This window comes from Bos taurus, chromosome 11 (assembly GCF_002263795.3).
Source record: "Bos taurus isolate L1 Dominette 01449 registration number 42190680 breed Hereford chromosome 11, ARS-UCD2.0, whole genome shotgun sequence".
NCBI classification, from domain to species: Eukaryota; Metazoa; Chordata; class Mammalia; order Artiodactyla; family Bovidae; genus Bos; species Bos taurus.
In genome coordinates this window covers 99,862,018-99,887,410 of record NC_037338.1, presented here as the reverse complement: position 1 = coordinate 99,887,410, position 25,393 = coordinate 99,862,018, and the positions used below count along the sequence as shown (strand labels likewise).

General features: G+C 54.1%; 2 long non-coding RNA genes across 4 annotated transcripts in view; one reads left to right on the top strand and one right to left on the bottom strand.

Annotated features, from left to right (window-relative positions):
• Window positions 1–10,398: 10,398 nt before the first annotated feature.
• Window positions 10,399–25,393, top strand: part of LOC112448842 (uncharacterized) — a 15,556-nt gene continuing 561 nt past the window's right edge. Inside the window, exon 1 of one of the 2 annotated variants that reach the window (XR_009496561.1) lies at window positions 10,399–12,503. This is a non-coding gene — a long non-coding RNA (uncharacterized lncRNA). Of the gene's footprint in view, window positions 12,504–24,603; window positions 25,321–25,393 lie in introns of those variants that run through there. The other variant, XR_003037285.2, reaches the window with a different exon arrangement.
• Window positions 24,517–25,393, bottom strand: part of LOC132346639 (uncharacterized) — a 24,794-nt gene continuing 23,917 nt past the window's right edge. For both annotated transcript variants that reach the window (XR_009496560.1, XR_009496559.1), the window contains one exon: window positions 24,517–24,605. This is a non-coding gene — a long non-coding RNA (uncharacterized lncRNA). The remainder of the gene's footprint in view (window positions 24,606–25,393) is intronic.

Genomic DNA, 25,393 nt, shown 5'->3' with positions numbered 1-25,393 from the left:
ACTGGTGGGTGACACAGGAAGGAGGAATATCACCTCCCTCGGCACTGTGTCCCCGTGGGTCCAGCGCACCCCTAGCCACGTTGCAGGAGGCTCTCCTTCAGAGGCTGGGTTTAGGCTCAGGAGCTGAGACACCCCCCCAAGCCACCCCCCATCAGACATACACTGGTTCTGCCTCTTAGCAGCAGCATGAGCTGATCTTTCCAATTACAATGATGATGATAAAGGCACCGGTTGCTCCATGTTATTGTAAAGGTTTGTAAAATAATCCATGCAAGGTGCTTGTGGAGACGAAGAGCTCAGTGAAGAGTGTCTGTTCAGACCAGGGTGATGACTGTTATTTTCTTCCATCCATTCCTCCCCCTTTGCCCACCCGCTACCTGTCCATACTTCCCTGCCGTCGACGCCCTCCTATCCCACCGTCTGCATGCTAAGGCTTCTTTGAGGCCCCCAGACTGGGCAGGTCCCCTGCATCCGCTAGCTTTGCATTGCAGCTTTCTCCTTCCCAGTACTTTCCAGAACGTGATGAATTCATTCTGGGTGGAGCACTGCCCTCCTGACCTGGAGTCCTGAGCCAGCAGAGACTGTGCCTATTTCATTCATTGGCATAGCCCTGGTGCCTGACACAGGGTGTGGTGGCATGGTGAGGAGCCCAGTGAAAGCCCTCCGAATGAATGAATGAGGAAGTGAATCAATGGTTACATGAGTGATGAGGGCATTTTGCCATCTGCCTGAGAATGTGTATTTAAGAGCAGAGTTCAGGGACTCAGAAAGACTAATTTTAATGTCAGCTCAGTCATTGACTTGCTGGTGACTTGGAACAAGATCCTGCTTATTTTTTATTTTTTCCATGCCCACCTCCTCCCTGCTTCTTTTTTTTAAATGTATTTATATATTTTATTTTTGGCTGCACTGGTTCTTTGTTGCTTTGTGCGGGCTTTCTCTAGTTGCAGCAAGCTACTCATCTTTGTGGCGTGCAGGCTTCTCATTGCTTTGGCTTCCCTCGTTGTGGAGTGCAGGCCCTAAAGCACGGGCTTAGTAATCGTGGCTCAAGGGGCTTAGTTGTTCTGCGGCATGTGGAATCTTCCTGGACCAGGGATCGAACTCATGTCCCCTGCATTGGCAGGCAGATTCTTAACCACTTGCCCCTACTTCTTCTTGAGTTTTAGTTTCCTCCTCTAGAAACTAACAACGCATCATAGAGTTGGTGAGGAGTCACTGGAGATCATGGGGAAATACTGCAGAGATATTGAGCTCCCAGTGCATAATAACTGCTTATTAAGCACTGGTTGTAACAATTATTCTTTTTTCTTTGTTTTTTTTTATCGAAGTGTGAAAGTGAAAGTCGTTTGGTCGTGTCTGACTCTTTGCGACCCCATGGACTATACAGTCCATGGAATTCTCTAGGCCAGAATACTGGAGTGGGTAGCTTATCCCTTCTCCAGTGGATTTTCCCGACCCAGGAATCGAACCGGGGCCTCTTGCATTGCAGGCGGATTCTTTACCAACTGAGCTGTAGATGATGTACAATATTATATAAGTTACAGGTGTCCAACGTAGTGATTCACAATTTTTAAAGGGTATGTATGCTCCGGGGACGACAGAGGATGAGATGAGTCTGAGTGAACTCCGGGAGTTGGTGACGGACAGGGAGGCCTGGCGTGCTGTGATTCATGGGGTCGCAAAGAGTCGGACATGACTGAGCGACTGAACTGAACTGATGCTCCATTTATAGTTATTATAAAATATCAGCTAGTCCTAATTATTATTAATATTCTCCTTGAAACAACCAGTGGCGTTTACTCTGCATTTTTATGTCAAAGTTCCCTGGACTGACCCACTCTCCTTCACTACTGGAAAGCTCAGGAATAGTTGACAAAAGCTTTCATTCATTCATTCATTCATTCATGCACACAGTGATTTGGCAAACACTTTCTGGGTGTTCTCCAAGTGCTGGGTTCAGAGCTGGTTGCTGGTGTGGGGAGTAGAAAGGAGGGTAGTGCAGGAGAAGAAAACCATCAAGTTCATCCTCTGGGCAAAAGGAAGTGGCAGAGACCCTCTGTCCACATCCTGTCACACCCCACCCTGCCCATGGCCCGTCCATCTGTGTCCTTTTCCTGTGCCTCTTTCATCCTGGCCTGGGGAGGGGGCTCTGCACCCCCACCCACCAGCAGCCATTTCCTGCCCTTCTGTCATCTGCCTCCTTTGATCCTTTTGTCAAGAGACTCTTAGAAGCCTCTGAGCCGTTGGCAACCCTGGCAACCTCTTCTCCTGGGCTGGTGACCCCCGCAGAGGTTGGAGCCACGTGGGCTTCTCTTGGGATGCTGCCCTGGGAGGCAGATGGTTTCTGGCCTCATTCATTCATTCACTCATTCAGCATTCATCACTCATTCACAGGCTCCAGCCTGTGAGGGGCCCACACAGAGTAAAAGACAGCCCCGGTCCCTGCCCTCATGGAGCTCCCAGACCATTCTGAAGGGTGATGGATGTGCATTGCTGATAAGGAAACAGGCCTCCAAACATGGGCCTAGGGTCTTCACCTGGCACGAGCGCCCTTGCCCAGCTCAGAAGCTCAGCTGATGCTCTTTTCTTTTGACTGCGCTGGCTCCTGGTTGCGGAGCCTGGGCTCAGTAGTTGCTGCGTGAGGACTTAGTTGCTCCTAGGCATGTGTGATTGCAGTTCCCTGACCAGGGATCAAACCTACGTTCCCTGCATTGGAAAGCAGATTCTTAACCACTGGACCACCGGAGACAGGGCTTCCCTGGTGGCTCAGACGGTAGAGAATCTGCATGCGAATGCAGGAGACCCAGGTTCAATCTCTGGGTTGGAAAGATCCCCTGGAGAAGGAAATGGCAACCCGCCCCAGTATTCTTGCCTGGAGAATCCCATGGACAGAGAAGCCTGGTGTGCTACAGTCCATGGGGTCACAAAGAGTTGGCCGCGACTGACCAGCTAACACTTTCCACCAGGGGAGTCCCTCCACTGATGCTTTTGAGGGGCTGCCATTTATTGAGGACTTACCGCGTGCTGGGTGCAGTGGCTCAGCGGTTTGTGGCCCCGCAGGAACCTGCTGACTCATCCCTCTAGCCCTGTGAGGGAGGGATGGTTATTCTCCCCATTTTATAGATGAGAAGATCGAGGCACAGAGAGATGAAGAAGTCTGCCTGGGGCCCTGTGGCTTGTGGACGGCAGAGCTGGGTTTTGAACCTTGTTTGACAGAGTTCAGCACACATGCTGTTCCGTCCCCTGGTGAAAGAAGAAGGGTAGGGTGATCCCGGCATGAGGACCCTGGACTCACCTCTGCTACACAAGCTGGGGGACCCGCCCTTTCCACATTCTGGCCTCAGTAGTTCCAGCGGGTGGTTGGGTGGGTGGGAGGGTGGGAAAGAGTCAGGAAAGAGGGTGGAGGCCCACCTCCAGGGGAGGCCCTTCGGAGGCAGCTGTGTGGACTTGAAGGGAGGCCTCCTTTCTGCTCCACCCCCTCCTGGGGCCTCCAGTAAGAGGGAGGAGGAGGAAGAGGGTAGCTGGTTGGCGGGGAGGATGGTGGGGTCATCTCTGAGTCAGGACTCGGGGGAGAAGTGGGCAGGGCAGTTTCTTCACACCCTGGGTCCCACACCTTTTCCTCCCCCAACGCAGAGGCGGCCAATCCATCCATCCCTCCACCCACTCACCCACCCATCCATTTACTCATTCACGCATTCATTCGTTCACACACTCAGATACTGTGTGGGCAATAGGGTACACAGGTAGCCCAGTGTCTGTCCACAGTGAGCTTCCTGCGGGGCAGCTGACGACACGTGGAGAGCTCAGCACGAGGACGTTCGGGTGTGTTCAGCGCTGGGAAGCTGTGGAGTGAATGTCGTTGGGCTGCGGCCTCCTGCAGGAGCTGACGTTTGGGCTAAGATTGGAAGGATCAGTAACAAGAGCCCTGCAGCCCCGTTTACAATAGCCAAGACACGGAAGCCAGCTAAATGTCCATGGACAGAGGACTGGATAAAGAAGATGTGGTACATATATACAACAGAGTATTACTCAGCCATTAAAAAGAATGAGCTAATGCCATTTGAAGCCACACGGATGGACCTAGAGAGTGTCATACTGAGCGAAGTAAGTCAGAGGAGGAGAAATATTATATGGCCTCCCTTATACGTGGAATCTAAAAATAAGTGATACAAATGAACACACCTACAAAACAGAAACATACTCACAGACTTCCAGAATGAATTTATGGTTGTCAGGGGGAAGGATGGGGGGAAGGGATAGTTAGGGAGTTTGGGACGGACATGTACACGTGGATAACCAACAAGGACCTGCTGCATAGCTCAGGGGACTCTGCTCAATGTCATGCGGCAGCCTGGATGGGAGGGGAGTTTGGGGGAGAATGGATACATGTTATCTGTAGGCTGAGTCCCTTTGCTGTTCACTTGAAACTATCACAATATTATTTGTTAATCAGCTACACCCCAATACAAATTTAAAGTCTTTTTTTTTTTCTTAAGGAGCCCCAGCAGCCCTGGGGAGAGGGTCTCCAAGTGTCAGGAATGGCAAGTGCAAAAGCCTGGAGTGAAGAGTGGAGGGGAGCCTGTGTGAGAGATGGAGGGAAGGATGTAAGATGGGGACCAAAGCAGAGTCCCACATGGGCTGGTACCACGGGCACAGAGTCCCATGTCCTTCTGGGTACAACGCGAAGCCACCGGGCATTGGACATGAACCCAGTCTTGTCTTCAAAGGCGCTGTGGGTCTCGCTGGGCTGCAGTGCGCAGGAGGCCGGGAAGAGTGTGGTGGAGGCGGGGAGGCCCTGGGGAGGCTGCTGTGCAGGGAGAGATGGAGGGGCTGGACCTGGGGTGGCTGTGGGAAGAAACGGGGCACAGGTCGGACAGCAGAGCCAACAGGACAAGCTTATGATTGGGTATGGGGGTCGGGGGGCCTGAGTTTGGGGACATTCACTTTTCATCCCTTGGGACAGAGCGGAGCCTGAGGTTGGGGTAAGAACTGACCCCTCTATGAGTGGTTGTTCAGTTGCTCAGTCATGTCCGACTCTTTGCGACCCTGTGGACTGTAGCACGCCAGGCTTCCCTGTCCTTCCCAATCTCCCAGAGTTTGCTCAAACTCATGTCCATTGAGTCGGTGATGCCATCCAACCATCTCCTCTGTCGCCCCCTTCTCCTCCTGCCCTCAATCTTTCCCGGCATCAGGGTCCTTTCTGATGAGTGGGGCAACCCCCAGACTACAGACTCCCTGGACCCACAGCCCCACCCCACATCCTCGTTTTCTGTAATTGATGGGGGCCCCACACTGTGTTTGATCAGCTGTCTGGGCCCCTCAGGGGCTGGTGGTCAGTCTGTCCCTCTGCATCGGTCCGTCTCAGAGAGGAGGGACCCCCAGGCAGAGGGAACGTCCACCCGAGTTGGAGCCAGACCCTCCTCGCTCTGCTTTGCTCCAATGCCTCCTCCCAGGAAGCCGGCCCTCCAGGCTGGGGGTTGGATGCTCTGCCAGCCGCGGGTGGCACTCCCTGGATCCCAGGACCCGGCCCCCACAACTGCCGGCTGTTTACCCACAAGGGCTTCTACCTGCCAGAGATCCCTGCTTTCCACAAGGAGCTCCAGCTCCCTGATGGCTGGGAAGGGCTGTTTTAGGGTCAGGACTATACCATCAGGCACCCAGAAAGCTGTGGCCTGGAAAATCCCATGGACAGAGGAGCCTGGTAGGCACAGTCCCTGGGGTCGCAAACAGTCCGACATGACTGAGCGACTTCATTTTCCTTCTTTCTTTCTTTGAGTCTTGTGAAGACACTGCCCGGCTCCTTCCTCCCTCGTGGCCTGACTCAGGGATGCCCCAGCACCCACCCCGCTGTCCAGCCACTTCCTCCCTCCTTCCTCATCCCCTTGTCCAGCAAAGCTACCCTTTTTTTAAAAAAATTATTTTTCATTAATTTATTTGGCTGCACTGGGTCTTAGTTGGGGCATGTGGGATCTAGTTCCCTGACCAGGGATCGAACCCAGGCCCCCTGTGTTGAGAGCTGAGTCTTAGCCACTGGACCACCCAGGAAGTCCCAGCAAAATTACCCTTTAAGTCCTTCCCAGCAGTCCCTCTGCCTGCCTTCTGCTACCCCAGTCCAGGCCCCCATTATTTCTCGCCTGATATCTGCAGCAGCCACCCCGCTGGGCCCCCCTCCCCCGCTTCTCCCTTTGTCCCTGCAGTCCCTTCTGCTCGGAGAAGCCAGAGCAATCTTTCTGGAAGGTCTCTGAATGCATCGCTCCTCTGCTAAAACCTTCCATGGCTCCCCATGACCCTCAGCATAACATGGAAACTAACATAAGCCCCAGGAAAGGCCCAACCCAAACTGACTTCTCCACCTCCCTCCTTGGTGGTACTTTCCACAGCTTGTAGCTCTCTGCTTCTGAAACGGAACATACTGCAATTGTTTGAATTAGCCCTGTTTTCTCCTCACCCTTGGGCCTTTGCACGTGTTATGTGTCCTTTGCCAGGAGCCTCCCCACAGCCTCTGCCTGGCTGACTCTGACTCAAGCTTTGGGTTTCAGATTAGACCCTCTTTTGCTGCCCTCTCCCCAGACCCTGCCCTGCCCATCACACCCCTGACCACCCTGGACAGATCCTCCTCTTCAGGTCCTCATCATGCCCACACACAGGAGGTGTCTGGGAGACGGTTCAAGGGCAAGTGGGAGGGTCAGGCTCAGGCCTCTGGGGTATGTGGGCAGGGGAGAGAAGGAGGCAGCCTCAGTGCCACTGTTGTAGCAAATGTAACCCCCTGTCTCTTGGGCACCAACAGAGTCCCATGGAAGGCCTTGGGCTACAGCCACAAATTTAGGAGCAGCTGGAGGGCACTGCCAAGGACAACATACTGGTGACTGCGTCCTGCTCTGTGACAAGAGCCATCCTTGCTGGAGGTCACTCTGTCCCTTTCTCATCCCCAGGTCACAGAGGAGGAAACTGAGGCTCTGAGCGGTGCAGGGACTTGCTCAAGGTCACATAGTCCTGCCAGTGGTGGGGGTAGGAACCCCGGATTATGGCTACATTTGTCATCAGCCACCACCTGGCTGGTTTGGGGCACTTCACCTAGACTCTGCAGGCCTCCAGAATAATGGGTTTCTTAACTGCAATGACCGCTTTTCAGGGGGCTTGTGCAGTCAGCGCCCTGAAGGTGAGCATGATGCAGACACAGCTTTCGGAAGAGGTGGGTCAGAGAGGGGCGGTGACGTGGTCGGGGTCACAGAGCGTGGAGGGGTGGTGGGGGCCAGCTTCAGAGGCTGTGGTATCTGGTGAGATTTTTTTCATTCAGCTTCTCTCTGAAACGGCAGCGATCAGGGCTGGCGGGTGGGTGCGCTGCTCGGCCGGGTCAAGGGAGAGCTGGGGAGGCTCCAAGGTGTCAGGGCTGTGGCTTCAGGCCCGCTCTGGCCCTGGCTCTCCCTCTGCTCCCAGGGCAGGAGTGGGGATGGGGAGCATGAAAGGAGTGGTGGACACGTGAGCCACTCAGAGGCTGGAGCCCACCTTCCTGGCCAACTCTGTGGGGTCTCAACATAACGCTTCACTCCCCTGTTCCTGGCGCAACTTGGAAACTTTGGGGGTGAGCCTCAGTGGCAAAAAAAAAAAAAGGAATCAGCCAGCTCGTCTGCAGCTTGGCGCAGCCCCGTGGGAAGAGCACTGGATGAGGAGTCCAAGCTAGGCTCTGGCATGGCCTCCCTGCGTACCTGGCCCAGGCCTGCTCCCTCTCTGGGCATGGGATTCCTGGTGAAAATCTCTCACGTCAACCTAATTCCCCTTAATGCTCTGGATAGCTCATCCAGGGTAGGGATGGGAGTTCAGAACCTCGTCCTCTCCAGGGCCTCCTCAAGTGAGTAAAGGTGATGACCTGGTTGGTCAAAATCACTCACAAAGGGCCAAAACCAACTGCGGCTCAGAACACCAAGAAAACCATCCCCACGCTTGCTCTCAGGAGACGTAAAACATGCGGGTTTAATCCCTGAGTCAGGAAGATCCCTGGAGGAAGGCATGGCAATCCACTCCAGTATTCTTGCCTGGAGAATCCCATGGATAGAGAAGCCTGGTGGGCTATAGTCCATGAGGTCACAGAGTCAGACAGGACTCAAGTGACTTAGCACACGCTCACGCTTGCTCTCAGTGCAAGAGAAGGCTTCAGACTGAAGTTGAAGGTGGCGGGTAAGGCGGTGTCAAGTTAATACCTTTTGAGAATTTACGGGGGGTGAGCCACACTTGCCCACCCACAGTAGTAGTCTGTCTTTTGGCCTGAGTGTGGACTCCCTATCCTTACTGCCTCAGTGCCATGATTATTCACATCCTGAGATATTGTTGGGTGCCTGCTCTGTGCCAGGCACAGAGGCTCAGAGGGGAGCCCACAGTCGGGCCAGGGAAGTTATCCAGAGCCTGAGAATTAGAACACAGTGTGGCACGAGGGATCACCATCCCCATTTGCCAGATGGGGAATCTGAGGCTTAGAGAAAGGGGCGCTGAGCTGGGAGCTGGAATTCAATGCCTCCACAGTCTCCTACAAACCACACAGGAGCTTGGCAACCCTCAGGAGGCTTGTGGACCCCTTGGCAGGGCCCACAAGAGGTCACACAGTGGTGCCTGTCTGTGCGCCTCTTGCTGCCTCCATTTCAGCTTCTGGGAGGTACAGGGCTGCCGTTAGCCACAGGGCCTTTGCACATGCCTGGACTTCTCTCCCTCGTGCTGTAACAGCCCTAGACCACGTACCCACGAGGATGGGGTTAGGGCCAGTTTCTCCCATGTTTACTGGAAATCCACTCCAGTATTCTTGCCTGGAAAATTCCATAGACAGAGGATCCTGGCAGGCTACAGTCCATGGGGTTGCAAAGAGTTGGACATGACTGAAGCGACTGAGCATACATGCATGCATGCACCCATAAAACCATCACTACTGTCAAGACAGTGAACACATCCACCACCCTTCAAAACTTTTCCTGTGCCCCTGTGGGACCTCCCAGCACCCAGAGTCCCCAGGCAAACACAGAGCTGCTTTGTCACTATAGGTCAGTTGGCACTTTATAGAATGTTCTAGAAATGGAGCCACACAGGATGCGCTCTGTGTCTCCTGGCTCCTTTCACTCAGCATCACGACCTTGAGATTCCTGCCCGTTGCTGCAGCATCGGCAGTTCATTTCTTCTTACTGTTACCGAGTCCTGTTCCCTGGTAGGGATGCCCAGGACCTGTGGAGCCACTCTCTAGCCAATGCATATTTGGGTTGGTTCCAGTTTTGCCTGTTACAAATGCAGCTGCGGTGAACATTCGTGTCCAAGTCCGCGTGGACCTAAGTTTTCCTTTCTCTGGGATAAATGCCTAGGAGGGGAATGGCCTGACCATATGGAAGGTGTATGCTCCACTTTTGAAAAAGCTACCAAATGTTTTCCAGAGTGCTTGAACCATTTTACACTCCCATCAGCAGAGGAGGAGGGTCCCAGAGGAAGAGGGGACTGGAACCCCAGCTCAGCCCACTAGAGCTTGTGTCCCTCACTTCCAGGCCCCAGACCTCCAGGACCGTCTGTCTCAGCTGGCCTTGCGCCCCCAGCGCCTCTGGGCTGCAGGAGAGGGACCAACCCACAGCAGGGGGCTGGGCTGCCATCTCGCCCTCCCCTGCAGGGGTCTGGCTTCCCTTTCCAGCAGACAGCTGCCTTCCCCAGCCCCCCCATACTCTGCCTTCCCTGGCCCCCCTGGACGACAGAGCTGGGCACACAGCGGGTGCCAGGCAGATGTCGCTGGGCCCAGGAAGCAATGGGCTGGACCTCCCTGGGTTCTTGTCTCTGGCTGTGTGAGGGGGCCTGGGGCCTCCCAGGCCCCTGACAAAGGCTCCTGGGTGGTGGGGGGAACGCTGAGGGTTTCACTGGGCTAATTACCAAGCTGGTGAGAGGTGAGTGTGTGTGCGCGTGTGCGCGGGGAAGGGGCCTTGTGCCTTTGAGCACTGGGACAGGAGAAAGAAAGAACCATCAGAACCTAACGGGGCGGGGGCGGGGGGGGGGGCAGAGACGAGGACCAGAAAGAAGCCGCCGAACCGAGGAGGGGCAAACCTCCCCTGCCAGACCCCAGGGAGGTGCGAAGAAGGCGGGGTGGGGTGCCAGAGGGGAGCAGGAATTCTTCATTAAAAATGAAAGCCCGCAGCCGGGCCCGCGGCGGCCGAGGAGCCAGGCTGCCGGCAGCTTCCAGCTCGCGGGAGCTGCGAGGCCCGCGCCGGCTCCAGCCGCCCGCGGCCGACCTCACGCGTCCTCAAAGCCAGCCTGTCCCACTTCCCCCGCCGGTTGCTACAGCAACTGAGCTCTGAGTAATCAGCTGCACGGTGACCTTTCTTCCCCCGGAGAGAGGGAGGGAGGGAGGGAGGGGGGCCGGGGGGGAGAGAGGGGGGAGAGGGAGGGGGAGGAGGCTTGGAGGAAGGGGGGAGGCGGAAGGGAGGAGGGGGAGAGGATGGTGAGGGGAGAACAGAGGGAGAAAGATGAAGAGGAGGAGGGAGGGGGAGGATGGCGGAGCGGTGGGGGGGGGGGGGAGACGGAGGCGGAGGTGGGGAGGAGCAGGGGGAGAGAGAGGAGGCAGGCTGAGCGGCCGGTCAGAGCTGTAGAAACACTGCAGCTGGGGTCTGGGGCTTTGCGGGGAGGAGCTGGCAGTCAGAAGGCAGAGCGAGGAGGGGGTAGCTGGCAGCCCTGCGGTGGGGGCAGGGAGACGCTGCAGAGCTGGCGTGGGGGAGGCCCGTGGAGGGGTCTGACCCCCACTGATTCCTACCCAGCACCGCCTTCACCCGACCCCCATCTCACGCCCTCCTTTACCCTCAGGCTGCCCCTTTCCAGTCGCGGGGCATTAGGAGAGGTGGACAAGTCCCTGTGTGCACTCTGGCTCCAAAGATACCCTTTTGGAGCGGCCTCGACTCCCCCATTACCCAGATGGGAAAAGTGAGGCTCCGAGGCTTGACAGTTTCAGAGCCTTTCACCCTCTGTGACACCCCTCCCCGCCTCCTCTCATCTGCCTAGGACTGTGAGGCAAAGCCAAGCCAGGGCCAGGTCCGGGATGAGTCCGGGGTCCACCCCCACCCCCGGCTCCCCCACTGCTCTGCTCTCTGGCCTCCATCTTCCTGGTTGTAAAGCAGAGATGCCCGAGGAGGTGCATGCTGCCCAGGGAGGCAGCCCTTGTTAGGGAGGGTCCATCGACCCTCTCAGACCCAGGTATTGATCTGAAATTCTCTTAACACAGCAGAAGCAAGGCAGGGAGGATGTGAGAGACCCAGGGAGCTGGAGGAGCTCAAGGAAGGGCATGGTGCAGACAGGTGTCGGCCACCCAGGGACCCCTGGGGAGTCAGGGCCCCCAACCTGGGAAGGGCTTGGGGACCTCTTAGTATCAGGTATCCTGCCCGCCCACCAGGGGCTCCTCCCCAGCTCAGCAGCCCTGGGCCAGCATCAGGCCCATCACTCGCCTGCTGGGGACCCGCCTGCCTCCTGTTTACAGGCAACAACCCCCCCCCACCCAGCCCCCGCCCCAGTCAGAGTCACAGCCGCCCGTGGAGTGGGGGAGGGATGACAGATGGCGGAGGTGCCATTTTAACCAGAGTCTGCAGCAGTGGGGGAAGGGGAGGAGGGACCCTCGGGCTGGTGGGGGCTGGGACCTTGCCTTGCTGCCACCTCCTGGGGCCTTGGGTCTCCATTCCTCTCACGGCAGCACCTCTCCCTAGCCCGAGGCACCCAGGCCTGAGGGGGCACTGACCCAACAACCATGTCACTTGGGCCACCCAGACTCCCATGGACTCGGCAGGTGTCCCTTGGGTAGGCTGGGTTGGGAGGGGCCCCTGGGAGACAGTCTCTCAAGGCTCCATGGCAAGGAGAGTCCCATGAGCCCCCAGCTCACAGCAAGGACTCCACTACTGGCCAGGAAATGCCAGGCGTTGGCCGGAGTAGCAGTAGCGGGAGGAATCATGGCCCCAGAGCCCAACCTTTATTTAGCTCCAGGCTTCAGCTGAAAGCCTTAAGGCACAGATCTTGGAAGGGGGCTGCATTCTTAGCTCTTCACTGAGGCCTGTTCAGAACTTCTTTGGACCCCAGCATTTCATCTCTAGTGGTGAAGGGTCCTGGTCCCACCCCACCCACCTCGCTGGAGGTGAACCAGCCAGTGATGGGGAAGTGAAGTCGATCAGTCGCATCTGACTCTTTGCGACCCCATGGACTGTAGCCCACCAGGCTCCTCTGTCCATGGGATTTTCCAGGCAAGAGTACTGGACTGGGTTGCCATTCCCTTCTCCAGGGGATCTTCCCGACCCAGGGATTGAACCCGGGTCTCCCACATTGCAGGCAGACGCTTTACCATCTGAGCCACCAGGGAAGCCCTGAGATGGGGAAGCAGATGGCAAAGCACACTGGTACCTCCGAGGCCCGCCTTTCCTAGGTGAGGAAAGCAAGACTCAGAGAGGTGAGGTCACTTGCCCAGGGTGACCCAGCTGGTAACGGGAAGCGCCACACTCTGGGCCGTCCAGAAGGAGGTACGTATGAAGCCACAACGTGGCCGCGCAGAGTGGGCGTTCAGGCTAGCTGCTGTGGCCACGAGCCTGCCTGTACCTGGGGCTCTCGACTCCCTGGAACACCCATGTGTGCAGCCAGTCCTTCGCACACGGGATGCTCATTCTACAGCAAGCCTGTGGGCCATCATTTGGTTCCCGTGGAGATAATAGCAAGGGCGGCTGTGCCACTCTGAGCCCAGCCCCCGGCCCCTCGCTGGGCAGAGCAGCCACACGTGTTTTGTCATAGGAAGCTCAGAGGCACCCTCCCTGGTGGCTGCTGCTCTCCCTGTTTTCAGGTGAGGAAAGTGAGGCTCAGAGAAGTGTGTTGACTTGCCTCAGGTCCCCACCACACTGAGTGCCAGAGCTGGAATTGGAATCCACTTCTTGATCTCAGAGATGACCTCATAACCCCCGCCCGAATCAGCCAGGCTCAGCCAGACTCAGGGGTGTGGGTGCTGCCCATGCTGGACTTGCCTGTAAACCAGAATTCCCTTGAGCTCATTAGGAAATGTCGATGGAAACTGCACAGAAGTTCCCCTGTGGGCACAGGAAAGAGGAAGCTCATCACAGGACAGGCACAGAACAGGGTGAGACTGGTCAGTAGGGCTGGAGAGGCCATGGTGCCATGGGGTACTCACAGCCCAGGGATCTTTTCTCATCCCTGGGTAGTGGTGGTGGGGCAGGGAGTGGGGAGCAGGGACCATTGCCCCTTCAGGCAGATAAGGAAGCTGAAGTCCAAAAAGGTCAGATGATTACTACAAGCCCCAGTGATTCCCATTAGGGTGAGAATCAGGGCAAAGGCAAGATTCCCAACCCCCAACCAGTTACCACTGCTGCCTCTGTCCACCCCCTCACCCACCCTCCATCCTCCTCTCTCCATCTTCCCATCCATGCCCTCATCTGTGGATCTCTCCACCCAGCTACCATCTGCCCATCCATCCACTCACCCACCTACCCACTCATTCATCCATCTGCCCATCCATCCACCCACCCATCCATCCATGAACCCATTCACTTGTCCATCTTCCCAACTACACCTCCATCCACCACTCATCCATCCACCCATCTTACATCTATCCATCCTGTCCGCTCACCTACCCACTCCTGCATAAACCCATTCACCCATCCGTCTTCCCATCTATGCATCCAGCGCTTTGCCCACCCACCCACCCACTCATCTATCCATCATCTGTCCATCCACCCACACATTCACCCATCCATCCATCCATTCATCTACCCATCTCTTCATTTATCAGCTCATCCGGTCATCTAGCTCTCACCTATCCAACCACCACGCCCCATGTAGCCATCTATCCGTCTACCACTCACTCCCCTTTCATTCATCTATTCATTGTACTTTGCTGTTGTTCAGTCGCTTTATTCTATAGCTATTCTGAGTCCGGTTCCTTCACCTTTCAGTTCTTAAACATATTCTTATGTGACCTGGACAAGGAAATGGCAACCCATTCCAGTATTCTTGCCTGGAGAATTCCATGGACGAGGAGCCTGGTGGGCTACGGTCCATGGAGTCACAAAGAGTCGGACTCAACTGAGTGACTAACGCTCTGTGAGCTGGGTGCCGATGCTGTCTTCTCTGTGGAAGTGTACCAACTCCCCATCTCCCAGTTCAGCATAACAGTTGCAACTGGTCCCCATCAAGACCGCAGCTCCTGTGCAAGAGGTTCAAGCTGCGCTCCTTCCCTCCTTGCCTTCACTTGGGTGGGATCTGGCCTGGAGGTGCTTCTTTTCCTTTTCTCTTCTGAGTCACTTCACCTCCCCATCTGGGTATTTCAGTCCCAAGTGAGAGACCTCAAAAATGTGGAAGATGATTGAGCCCCCAACATGGAGGTCACTTCCACAGCCTTTGTTGTTGTTGTTGAGTCGCTGAGTTGTGTCTGACTCTTTTGTGATCCTATGGACTGCAGCCCACCAGGCTCCTCTGTCCATGGGATTTCCCAGGCAAGAATACTGGAGCAGGTTGCCATTTTCTTCTCCAGGGGATCTGCCCGACCTAGGGATCAAACTCGAGTCTTCTGCATTGCTAGGCAGATTCTTTACTGCCGAGCCTTGCCACTATGCAAAGCACATGGATCATCAGGGCACTGGGGACTGTGCCATGAGCATCAGTGTTGGCCAGGGGATGGGCCAAGACCCACCAGTCCCGGGACCAAGGATCAGAAGGATGATCGGGACCAGGCCACTTCTGCACCTGCCTCCAACCTGCTGTGTGACAAATGGCAACTGAAAACACAACAGTTATCCCCGTTCTGAGGACCGGAGTGAGACGTGGCATTTCAGGAAAAGGCAACAGCCTTTCAGCAACTCGATGGGGAGGTTTTTGAAGGGTTTAGCAGGGCTCAGCCTTTGAGGTGTACATTCTCTTGTTACTAAAATCTTCCAGAAAGGTCCCTTGATTCTGCTCAGGCCAGCCAACTAGGTATGAGCGTAATTCATTCATTCATCCTGCGTTAGCTGTATACCAGGACTGGTACTAGGGCGGGGGCTTCCCTAGTTGCTCAGCTGGTAAGAATCTGCCTGCAGTGCAGGAGACTCTACTTTGATTCCTGGGTTGGGAAGATCCCCTGCAGGAAGGCATGGCAACCCACTCCAGTATTCTTGCCTGGAGAATCCCCATGGACAGAGGAGCCTGGTGGGCTACAGTCTATGGGGTCGCAATGAGTCGGACATGACTGAGTGACTAAGCACAGCACAGGACTTGTTTAAGACTCTAGAAATCAATAACAAATATTTTCTGCCCCTCAGAAATGTGCTGACCCTCGCCTTGGGACAGAAACCACAGTCATATTGCATGTGTGGTGGTTCAGGAGCCAACTCAGTCCTGGGGGCTCTGAGGAGGGGTGTCAACTGGGCCTGGACTGGGCTGGCTAGGAGGGGGTCCCAGAGCAGGGGCACACTCAGGATCTGGAAGGACAAGTCTGATTGGAAAAGGGCCTTCGGGACAGAAGGAACAGAAGGATAGCCCCTGCAGAGCCACAGGGGCAGGGGAGGGGCAGAAAGGGGGAAGAGAGGACAAATGAATCCCTACTGTGTGCGATAGTGGGGGGAGGGGACACTGTACCCAGCGTCCCCCTCTCATTATCTCATGGATCCTCCCAACAATTCTGTGGCCGTCATTCCATCCTCTTGCACATTTCATCGATGATAAAGCCAGGCTCAGAGAGGGCCAACAACCTTCCCAAAGTCACACAGCTTCCGCACACTGGATCTGTCAGTCTGACCTCAAAGTCTGGAGCCTCTGCGCATTGCCCCTTCCCTTGAACATCTCGCCCTCAAGGTGGAGGTGTGGGAGAAAGCGCCCCGTCAGCACTGGCTCTCTGGGGCAGCTAGGATGCTCGCGCACTCATTCAGATTAGCAAATATTTAGATTAACAAATATTTATCCCCTTCTCCTCGAGGTCAGGCCCCACACTGGCCTTGGGGGTAGGGCTGTGACGACACTGCAGCCCCTCCCTGCCTTCATGGGGCTCCCTGGTAGGGGGAGGCGATGGGGATAGAGCTCAACTCCAGGCAAAGCCCTGCTTCATCCAGACTTAAAAATAAACCCAGGTTCTGCCCAGGCCCAAAGAGTGGGGGGCCACAAGCCCCCAGAGCCACGGCTCTGGAAGGCAGCAGACAAAGCTGTCAGCTCGGAGCAGGCTCCTCTCATCAGCATGGGGCCCCAGCCTCCCTGCTTAAAGATCGCCTCGGGCGCTCTCTTAAAGATGCTAACGTCGCAGCTGACATTTGGGAGATCCTGGCAGGCGATCAAACCCAAGCTGAAAAATCGGAGCTGCCGGGCGGGGGCGGGCACCAGGCAGCGGGGACCGGGGCTGGTTGGGGCCGAGGGCAACAGGGCTCAGGCGGCCACTGCTGGCTAAGGCTGTGCTTTCCGACTGGCCCAGTGCGGGTGGGGACTGGGCTGTCTGCTGGAAAGACCCAGCAGAGAAGGAGGGGGAATGCAGAAGGCAGGGAAAGAAGTGAGAGGAGAATGGCTATGGAGAGACTGAAATCTCTTAGTTCGTCCCCCAACTCAGGGCATCATCTGTCAATAATCAGACCAGCTGGGGTAAGAAAATCCACAGGATGAAGAGTTCTAAAAAAAAAGAGAGAGAGATAAGGTGGAGAAAGATTCCGGGTGCCAGTTACACCTCTGACTGCAGCGCTCAGAAATGGGTAATGGTACCCTACTCCAGTACTCTTGCCTGGAAAATCCCATGGACGGAGGAACCTGGTGGGCTGCAGTCCATGGGGTCGCTAAGAGTCAGACATGACTGAGGGACTTCACTTTCACTTTTCACTTTCATGCATTGGAGAAGGAAATGGCAACCCACTCCAGTGTTCTTGCCTGGAGAATCCCAGGGACGGGGGAGCCTGGTGGGCTGCCATCTATGGGGTTGCACAGAGTCAGACATGACTGAAACGACTTAGCAGCAGCAGACGTGGGGAGCAGAGCACTCTGGGGAGCTGAGAGGTCAGAGGGCGGAGGTCAGAGAGCAGAATTCCCACTCCACAGCTGCCTTGGACACGCTGGGCCTTCCGGAAACTTCCAGATGCCTGAGCCCGCCTTGTCTCCTTTCCCTTTCTTTGTATGCAGTCTCCTTTCCAGCCACCCACCACTGTCCACCCACCTCTACCCTCTCACCCACCTACCTACTCACCCATCCCACCTACTCTACCCCTGCCTCACCAGTTCACCTCTGTTCATCTACCCAGCCATGCCTCTACCTAGGTTGCCAATAACCTCCTTCATTCATCCATCCATTAGTTCATCTCCTCAGCCAGCCATCCTCCACGCGTTCACCCATCTCCAGCCATTCATCCATCTTCACTCATTCATTCATCCGCTCCACCCAAATGTCCATTCGTTCCCTATGCATCTACCCAGAGACCACTTCTTCAGCACAGGAGAGGCACAGCCAGCCCCACCTTAGGGGGTTCGGGAAAGACTTCCTAAGCTGAGACACAAAGAATGGGTAGATGCGATCCAGGCAAAATGGAGGAGGGGCCCGTGTTTCCCAGAGAGATGGGAGGCGAGAGACAGGGGTCTCTCAGGGGAACATCAGGTTGTGTTCTGGCCTCTGCTTAAGAGAGAATAGTTTACCAGTGAGCCCCGGAGAGGCGAGCTCTGAGGCTGGAGTGGGCAGGGAAGCTGGGCACACCGGCTCTGAGGAGGGGATGTGAAAGACCCGGAAGGCCAGGTTATGGTTCTGCAGCTGTTTACCACCGACCCCTTCAAACAGGCCCATCAGTTCCTGCAGCCCTTCCCCCACCTCTCCATCCTCCCAAATCCCAACATCTCATGGTTAGATCGCAACAGCCCCACACTTACAGGCGTTTTTTTTTCTTTTTAATATCTGTGAATTCTGGCTTCTCAGGGTCAGAGCCATGCCTTATCCATCCTGGTGTCCTGTCCCATGGTACTTCGCCAAACAATATATATCCTGCCCCCCAATCTTCCCCTTCTTCCTTGAGGGCACCCCTTCCATACACCCAGTCACTCTTGCCCGGAACCTGGGCTCCACCCTCATTCCCTTCCTCTCTCTCCAGTGCCACCCCCTTGACAGTTGATCCCCCAGACCTGTCATTTCACCTCTGACATACCTTGAATCTTCTCTCCACCTGCTCAGCCACCAACTTGGATCAGAGCAGCAGTCTCCTCGCCTTCAGGCTTGCTGTCCATCAGGCCACATGCTGGGTGCCATGAGAGAGCTCTTTCTACATTAGAAATGTGACTGTTCGATTCTCCCACTTAAACCTTTCATGGATAACCTTGTCCACTAGATAAAGTCTTAAGTCACTGCCACTGCCAAGAAGACCCTTCCCTAGCTGGCCAGAGCTGCCTTCTCTGGGCTCCAGGTTCATCCCTCTAAGATATGAAATCCGTCAAGTTCATTGCTATTCATCTTGGGTCTCCATAACTATGATCCTGGCTCCAGCCCCTGGACGTCTTGGCCCAAAGCCTAGAAACATCCTGAGTCGTCAGCTCCCTGCTCATCCCCACTCTTGTCTCCACTTAGACCCCTCATTCTGTCTCATAGAGCCAGCAAGCCATCCCATGTCCTCCATCCCACCACCAACACCTGGTTGGCCCTCAGGTAAAAGAAAATATTGCTAAAAGCTGCAAGAATACTCCCAGACCCTCCTTCCCCACGACTGACCATTTCCATTTGTTATTTGTGCCTTAAACCAAAGCCAACTGCTTGGCCTCTTCTGTGCCTACAAAACACTTTTTTAAAAACTGATTTTGTGGCTACAGAAAATTTCCTTCCTGTCTTCACATTCACAGGAAAGAGAAAGCCCTGGCCCTGACTCAGAATTGGATTCTAGCTGGAGGCGTCCTTTCCACGGCTGGCTCCAGGGAAAGGGTTTATCTGTTTGTTTCTTGACCTTGAGCGGGAGCTGAGGCAGCCAGAAAGAGGAGAGACAGGAGCTGGGAGGGGAAGGAGGTGAAAAGCTGAAACTGTGGCCCCAGAACCCTGCACTCTGCCCCGAGGGACCAGCCAGGTGAAATTAGAAGAAAGGAAGGAGACAGGCCATGCTGCAGGCACCGAGGACCACAGAGGTCCTGAGGAATGGCTGCCTCTTTGGCTTCTGGTCCTCTGAGGTCCCCAGGGTGTCCCCATCCCTCATCCCCTTGGAAACGAAACAAGCTAGAGAGCTGGAAGGAGAAGTAAACCACCCAAACAGATCAACTTTGCCATCCATACGGGGGCCAACTGAGGCTGTTACAGATCCAATGCTAAGCGGTGGCCATCAGTCCAGGCAAGCGTGCTGTGCCCTCCGTGAGCCTGCATGCTGAGGACAGTGGCACCTACAGGGTGGAGGGGTGGGGGCAAGAGGTAACGAAATAAAGCAAAGCTCCCTTCTCAGAAAGGGTCTCCTTCCTGACACATGACTGAAATTTAACCCACACATGTATTGAGCATCTCCTATTTGCCTGGATCCTTGCTCTCAATGATCTGACCATCTTTTCTCCAATTAAACTGGGGGCACATTTCAAGCAGAGACCGTTTATTTTCTCCCAAATAACTTCATTCTTACTACAAAAGTAAGACAGGCTTGTTATAGGTATTATAGAGAATACAGATAAGCTCAGTGAAAATATTAATAATAAGACTGCTTTTAATCTTGTAACTCAATGATGGCCACTTTTGAGGTTTGGAGGGCTCACTTCCTCTCCTGGTCCTCCTCACCCAGCATTCTCTCTTGGAATCTTGCACGCAACAGACATGTAAGAAGGATCTTTTGTCTGACCCTTTACCTGTTCATTCATTACTCATTAATTCCAAAAGTGATCACTGAGACCTCAGTAGGTCACAGTGTGGTGGTTTACACTCTTTGGGGTGGAAAGAGATGTTTAGACACCAAAGCTCGTGTCTGCGCTGTGTGCTGGTGCCAAGTCGCTTCCAGTCGTGTCCGACTCTTTGCGACCTCATGGACTGTAGCCTGCCAGGCTCCTCTGTCTGTGGGATTCTCCAGGCTAGTGTCAGTATAACCTGAATAAAAGCTGAGGTTCCCCGTGGCTCAGTCTTGGCACTGAGTGACTTCATAGTCCAGCAAGTCAATAATATTTAAATGAGTTTTCTGAATTCACTTTTCCCACAAAGAACTTCAAAGGGATCAAATTCACAACCCTCAGCAGAACAGCCTTTTTCTTTTAAATTAATTTATTTTTAATTGGAGATGATTGCTTTACAATATTGTGTTGGTTTCTGCCATATATCAACATGAATCAGCCATAGGTATGTGTATGTCCTTTTCTTATTAAAAAAAAATATTTTTGGCTGTACCACGCAGCATGTGGGATTTTAGTTCCCCAACCAGGGATCGAACCCACACCCCCTGCCTTGGAAGTACAGAGTCTTAACCGAACTGGACCACGAGGGGAGCCCCTTAGCAGCCAATTTGCTCTCACCCTAGTTTTCTTCACTGGTGGCTCCTGCAAGGCAAGAGACCTGGGTTCAATCCCTGGGTCAGGAAGATTCCCTGGAGAAGGAAATGGCAACCCACTCCAGTACTCTTGCCTGGAAAATCTTATGGACGGAGAAGCCTGGTGCAGGCTACAGTCCATGGGGTCGCAAAGAGTCAGACACGACTGAGTGACTTCACTTTCTTTTCTTTCTTTCTAGTTTTCTTGGTAGAACCTCTAGGATTTTGCACAAACTCCTGACCAGTTCTGACACCAAGCTATGGGCCTTTGAGTCGCTCTGTGTTCTTTCTCTTCTTTCTCAGATTCTTATCATGATCTACGCTCAATGGCCAAACCCTTCTCCATCCTCCTGCAGACAGAGTAAGTGGGCAAGAGCCCAGATTCAGATCCAGATCCTGGACCCTGTGACTCATCAGCTGTGCGGTCTTTGGCACGCCACTTGATCCTGTGTAACCCAAAGTGTGGTCCACAGGCTAGTGCTGGGACACGCGTTGTTTGTTGACGCGATAGGGGAAGCATACAGGCCGATAATAATTTAGAAGTGTTCCGAGCAGTTTGGCACTGCCTGCATCCAGTCGTGACGGTGTAGGTGACAAAAGCTTGGAGTTTTTCTCCCCTAAGTTCCTTCACCGTGGATAGTTTGAGAAGCACAGACTTAACCTATTCGGTGCCTCAGTTTCCTCCTCCGTAAAATGGGAATAAGGATGACCCATAATCTCATCAGGTCTCTGGGAGGAGTAAATATAGTTAATTTATGGGAGGCACTGAGAATGGTGGCTGGGCACTGAAAACTCTCTTGATTTAAAAAAAAATATTAAAAACATTTTTTGAATTAAAATTTATTTATTTATTTTTGGCTGTGCTGGGTCTTTGCTGCTTTGCATGGACGTTCTCTCGTTGCAGCAAGCCAGGGCTACTTTTCATTGCTGTTCTCGGGCTTCTCACTGCGGAGGCTTCTCTTGTTGTGGAGCACAGACTCCAAGCATGCGGGCTTCAGGGGTCTCAGCACTTGGGCTCAGTAGTTGCAGCTCAGCCCGCAGAGCACACAGGCTTCAGTTGCTGTGGCTCACGGGCTTGGTTGCTCTGCAGCATGTGGAATCTTCCCGACCCAGGGACTGAACCCACATCTCCTGCATTAGCAGGCAGATTCTTTACCACTGAGCCACCTGGGGAAGCCCCATCAAGACCTAGGTGTTTTTTTTTTTTTTCCCTCTCTCCCTGAATCTGGGATGGCCCCAGTACCAGCTTTGAAAAGCAGAATGCAGTCAATGTGATGCTGTGGGACGTCTGAGATCTGAGGCCTCTACATTCACCCTTCCTGGAGTGCTCCTTCTTGGAAGCCAGCTGCCATGTGAAAAGCCGCCATAGTGTGAGGAAGCCCAAGAGAGGGGGAGGACAAGAGAGAGAGGCCAGTGGAGGAGCACTGAGGTGCCTGACCTACTGAGTAAGACTTCTCCAACCTTCCAGCCCAGCTGCCAGCTAAATGCAACTGAGTAAACACCCCCACCCACACCCTCACGCTTCTCTTGATACAGGTAACGTTTTCTGGTCTCGCACACAGTTGTCAGCTGGATTGTGTCTCCCCAGAGTTTGTACATTGAAGTCCCACTGCTGCTGTTGTCGTTGTTCAGTTTCCAAGTCGTGTCCGACTCTTCGTGACCCAGTGGACTGCAGCACACCAGGCCTCTCTGTCCTTCACCATCTCCCGGAATTTGCCCGAGTTCATGTCCATCGAATTGGTGGTGCCATCCAACCATTTCATCTTCTGTCTCCCTTTTCTCCTTCTGCCTTCAGCCTTTCCCAGGATATTCTAGACATTTCTCTTTCTCAAAGTCTTCAACTAAAACCACAAGTGCTGTATAGTATCTGCTTTGTAAAGCCATTATAGGCAAGAAGCCTGCTAAATGTTTCCCACTGAATAACTTGTGCTAACTCGCTTCAGCGGTGTCCTACTCTCTGTGACCCTATGGACCAGAGTCCGTCAGGCTCCTCTGTCCATGGGATTCTCCAGGCAAGGATACTTGAGTGGGTTGCCGTGCTCTCCTCCAGGGGATTTTCCTAACACAGGGGTCCAATCCATGTCTCTTAGGTCTCCTTCATTGGCAGGTGACTTCTTTACCACTAGCGCCACGTGGGAAGCCCCGCTGTATAAGGTGGGTAGCCATGCTTCCCACCTCTAATAACTGACTCATCACCTGTTACCTACTCCAGGGTGAGGGCTACAACTCTTCCTTGTCTCCAGTACTTCTAGGGACCAGTTTCTGTATTTGTCAGATTTTGCTAGGTTATGCTACACAACAAATATCCCTTAAATATCAGTAGATTACCATGGGAAAGGTTTATTTTCATTCAGGTTTAATGTTGGCCACAGTTTGCTTGTCCCTCTGCTTCACATGCCATCTTTTAAAAAGATATTTATTTATTTATTTTATTTGGCTGCCCTGGAGCCATTTATCTAGTTGTGGCACGGAGGAGGTTTAGTTGCGGCATGTGGGATCTATTTCCCTGACCAGGGATCAAACCGGGCCCCCTGCATTGGGAATGCAGAGTCTTAGCCACTGGGCCACCAGGGCAGTCCCACACATGCCTGGTGTGGGTTGTGTGTTATATGTTGTATGTGTGATGTGTGCTGCATGTGTGCATATGGTGTGTGCTGTGTGTGGCTTCAGAGCAATTCACATGACCAAGTCTGCTGTGAGTGTGCAAGTGTGTGAAAGTTGCCCTGCCCATAGGAAGGCACCGTGGGTCACTGACCGTGTCAGGGAGATGTCACCTTCTTGGGGCCCAGGATCACTGGAAACAATGGCACCACCTGCCTCAAGACTTAGCCCTGGTTAAGATTTACCAGACGTGGGGCCGGGGCCAGCAACCTCACATCCTTACTCACTTATCATCATCATTTGTGGTTATGCAGTCACTGAGCCATGTCTGAGTCTTTGCGGCCCCATGGACTGCAGCTTACCAGGCTTCCCTGTCCTTCACCATCTCCCTGAGCTTGCTCTAACTCATATCCATTGACTCAGTGATGCCATCCAACCATCTCCTCCTCTGTTACCCACTTCTCCTCCTGCCTTCAATCTTTCCCAGCATCAGGGTCTTTTCCAACGAGTCACTTCTTCACATCAGGTGGACAAAGTATTGGAGCTTCAGCTTCAGCATCATAGCCCTATTTTATAGATAAAAAAACTGAGGACTTGAGAGGGGAAGAGATCTGATCACTGTCTAGTATGATAAACACGATCTATGAACATACCTTGAAGAACCCCCAAGGGTCTACACGCATATGGGGTCTTACTCCCATCACGTCCCTTCTTGGCAGTCATGGTGAGAAATTGCTTGGTGAGAGGGGGCTGGTTCAGGATGAGGCATGAACACGAGTGTTAGCCGTGGCAGCGTTCTGTCGGCATAGGGTGCTGTGAGTCAGCTGTGCCCCCTGCCAGGGTGTCAGAAGAGCCCTTTCCTTGGGGAGCCTACACCTCACCTTTCAGCTCCTCTCCACTTGGTTCAACCTGCTCTGCAAATCTAGGAATTCCCACCAGAGCCATGCAGGGTTGGGGGGATAGGGGCAAATGGTTTATGTCAATAAACACAATGGGGGAGAGTGGGGGCCCCCCATTTGTGAAGAGTGAAGTGAAGAATCTCACTTCGTGCCAGGAGCCTGTGTGGTATGTGGATCTGTGTTGATGGCCTGCTTGGGCACAAGCTCCTTCTGCCCTCAGTGCCTCTGGGGGGGTTGAGCATTTTCTGATCCATCCGCTTTGCTGTTTTTGTTTTGCTTGTTTGTTTGCTTGCTTATTTGGTGGGAGCAAAGGAGGGGCTTAAACAATCTTAGGACTTCATTGTTATTATCCTTTTTTGCCCAGTTGGGGAAACTGAGGCCCAGAGAAGTGAAAGCAACCTCCCACGGCCTTGCTAACCCAAACCCCACTGAACGTGAGGCCCACGCGGATCTGCGTTCCAGGAGGTTGTGGGGGGGCGCTGGGAGGGGAAGAAGTTAGGGAATGGGGTGTCTTCTGCTCCCCGGGGTTGTCCTCGAGCCTTCCCCGGCCCCTCAGTCAATCGGCTTGTCCATCAGCCACAAGGGAGATATAGATGTAGCAGTGATTCTGGGGGAGAGGGACAGAGTCCAGCTTCTGAGATAATGGAGAGAGTACCTGGTGGGGCAGAGGACACAAAAGATGCTGTGAGGATCTGACATACATGAGACACACGTGTACACACACCACACATCATATTCATACATGCAGCACACACCACACATGCCGCAGGCACACCCCTTCACACACACTATATATAACACACAGCCCACACACTCCATACTGAACATACATACCGCAAACAACACACCATACCTAACACACACATACCACACACACACACACACACACACAAAGGGGTCCTTTGCGTGGACCCCTTCACCCAGTCCCCACAATCACCCTGTGAAGTAGGTGCTATCAATACCCCCATTTTAATGATTGGGAAACTGAGGCTCAAGGATTTGGAGCTTTGAACAGATGGACGTGTCATGGAACACAGGTCAGCCTGTCTCCAGAAGCCACACTGAACGTTCCCTCCGATGCACAAACAACAAAATCGAGAACCAAGACACCACCTCCCTGCAGACAGAGCCCCTCCCGGCTGCCTTAGGCACCATCTGGGGCCACGAGGTCCCCCTCTGGGGCATGGAGGCATTTTGGAGGGGAGAGGGAGGCCGGGACTGGATGCCAGCAGGAGAAGAGAGCCCCCTCCGCCTGAGGGACACGGACCACTCCACCTCCTCAGGGGAGGACACAGGGAGGAACCTGACCCAGACCACCCAGACTGCATCCGACACCGTGGCTTCCACATCCCAGGACCCCCAGGCAGGAGGTGAGGGGCTTCCTTCCCCTGCCTCCATGAGGACTGGGGCCCTGGACCCTGTTTTCCCCGAGGCCGTTTTCCC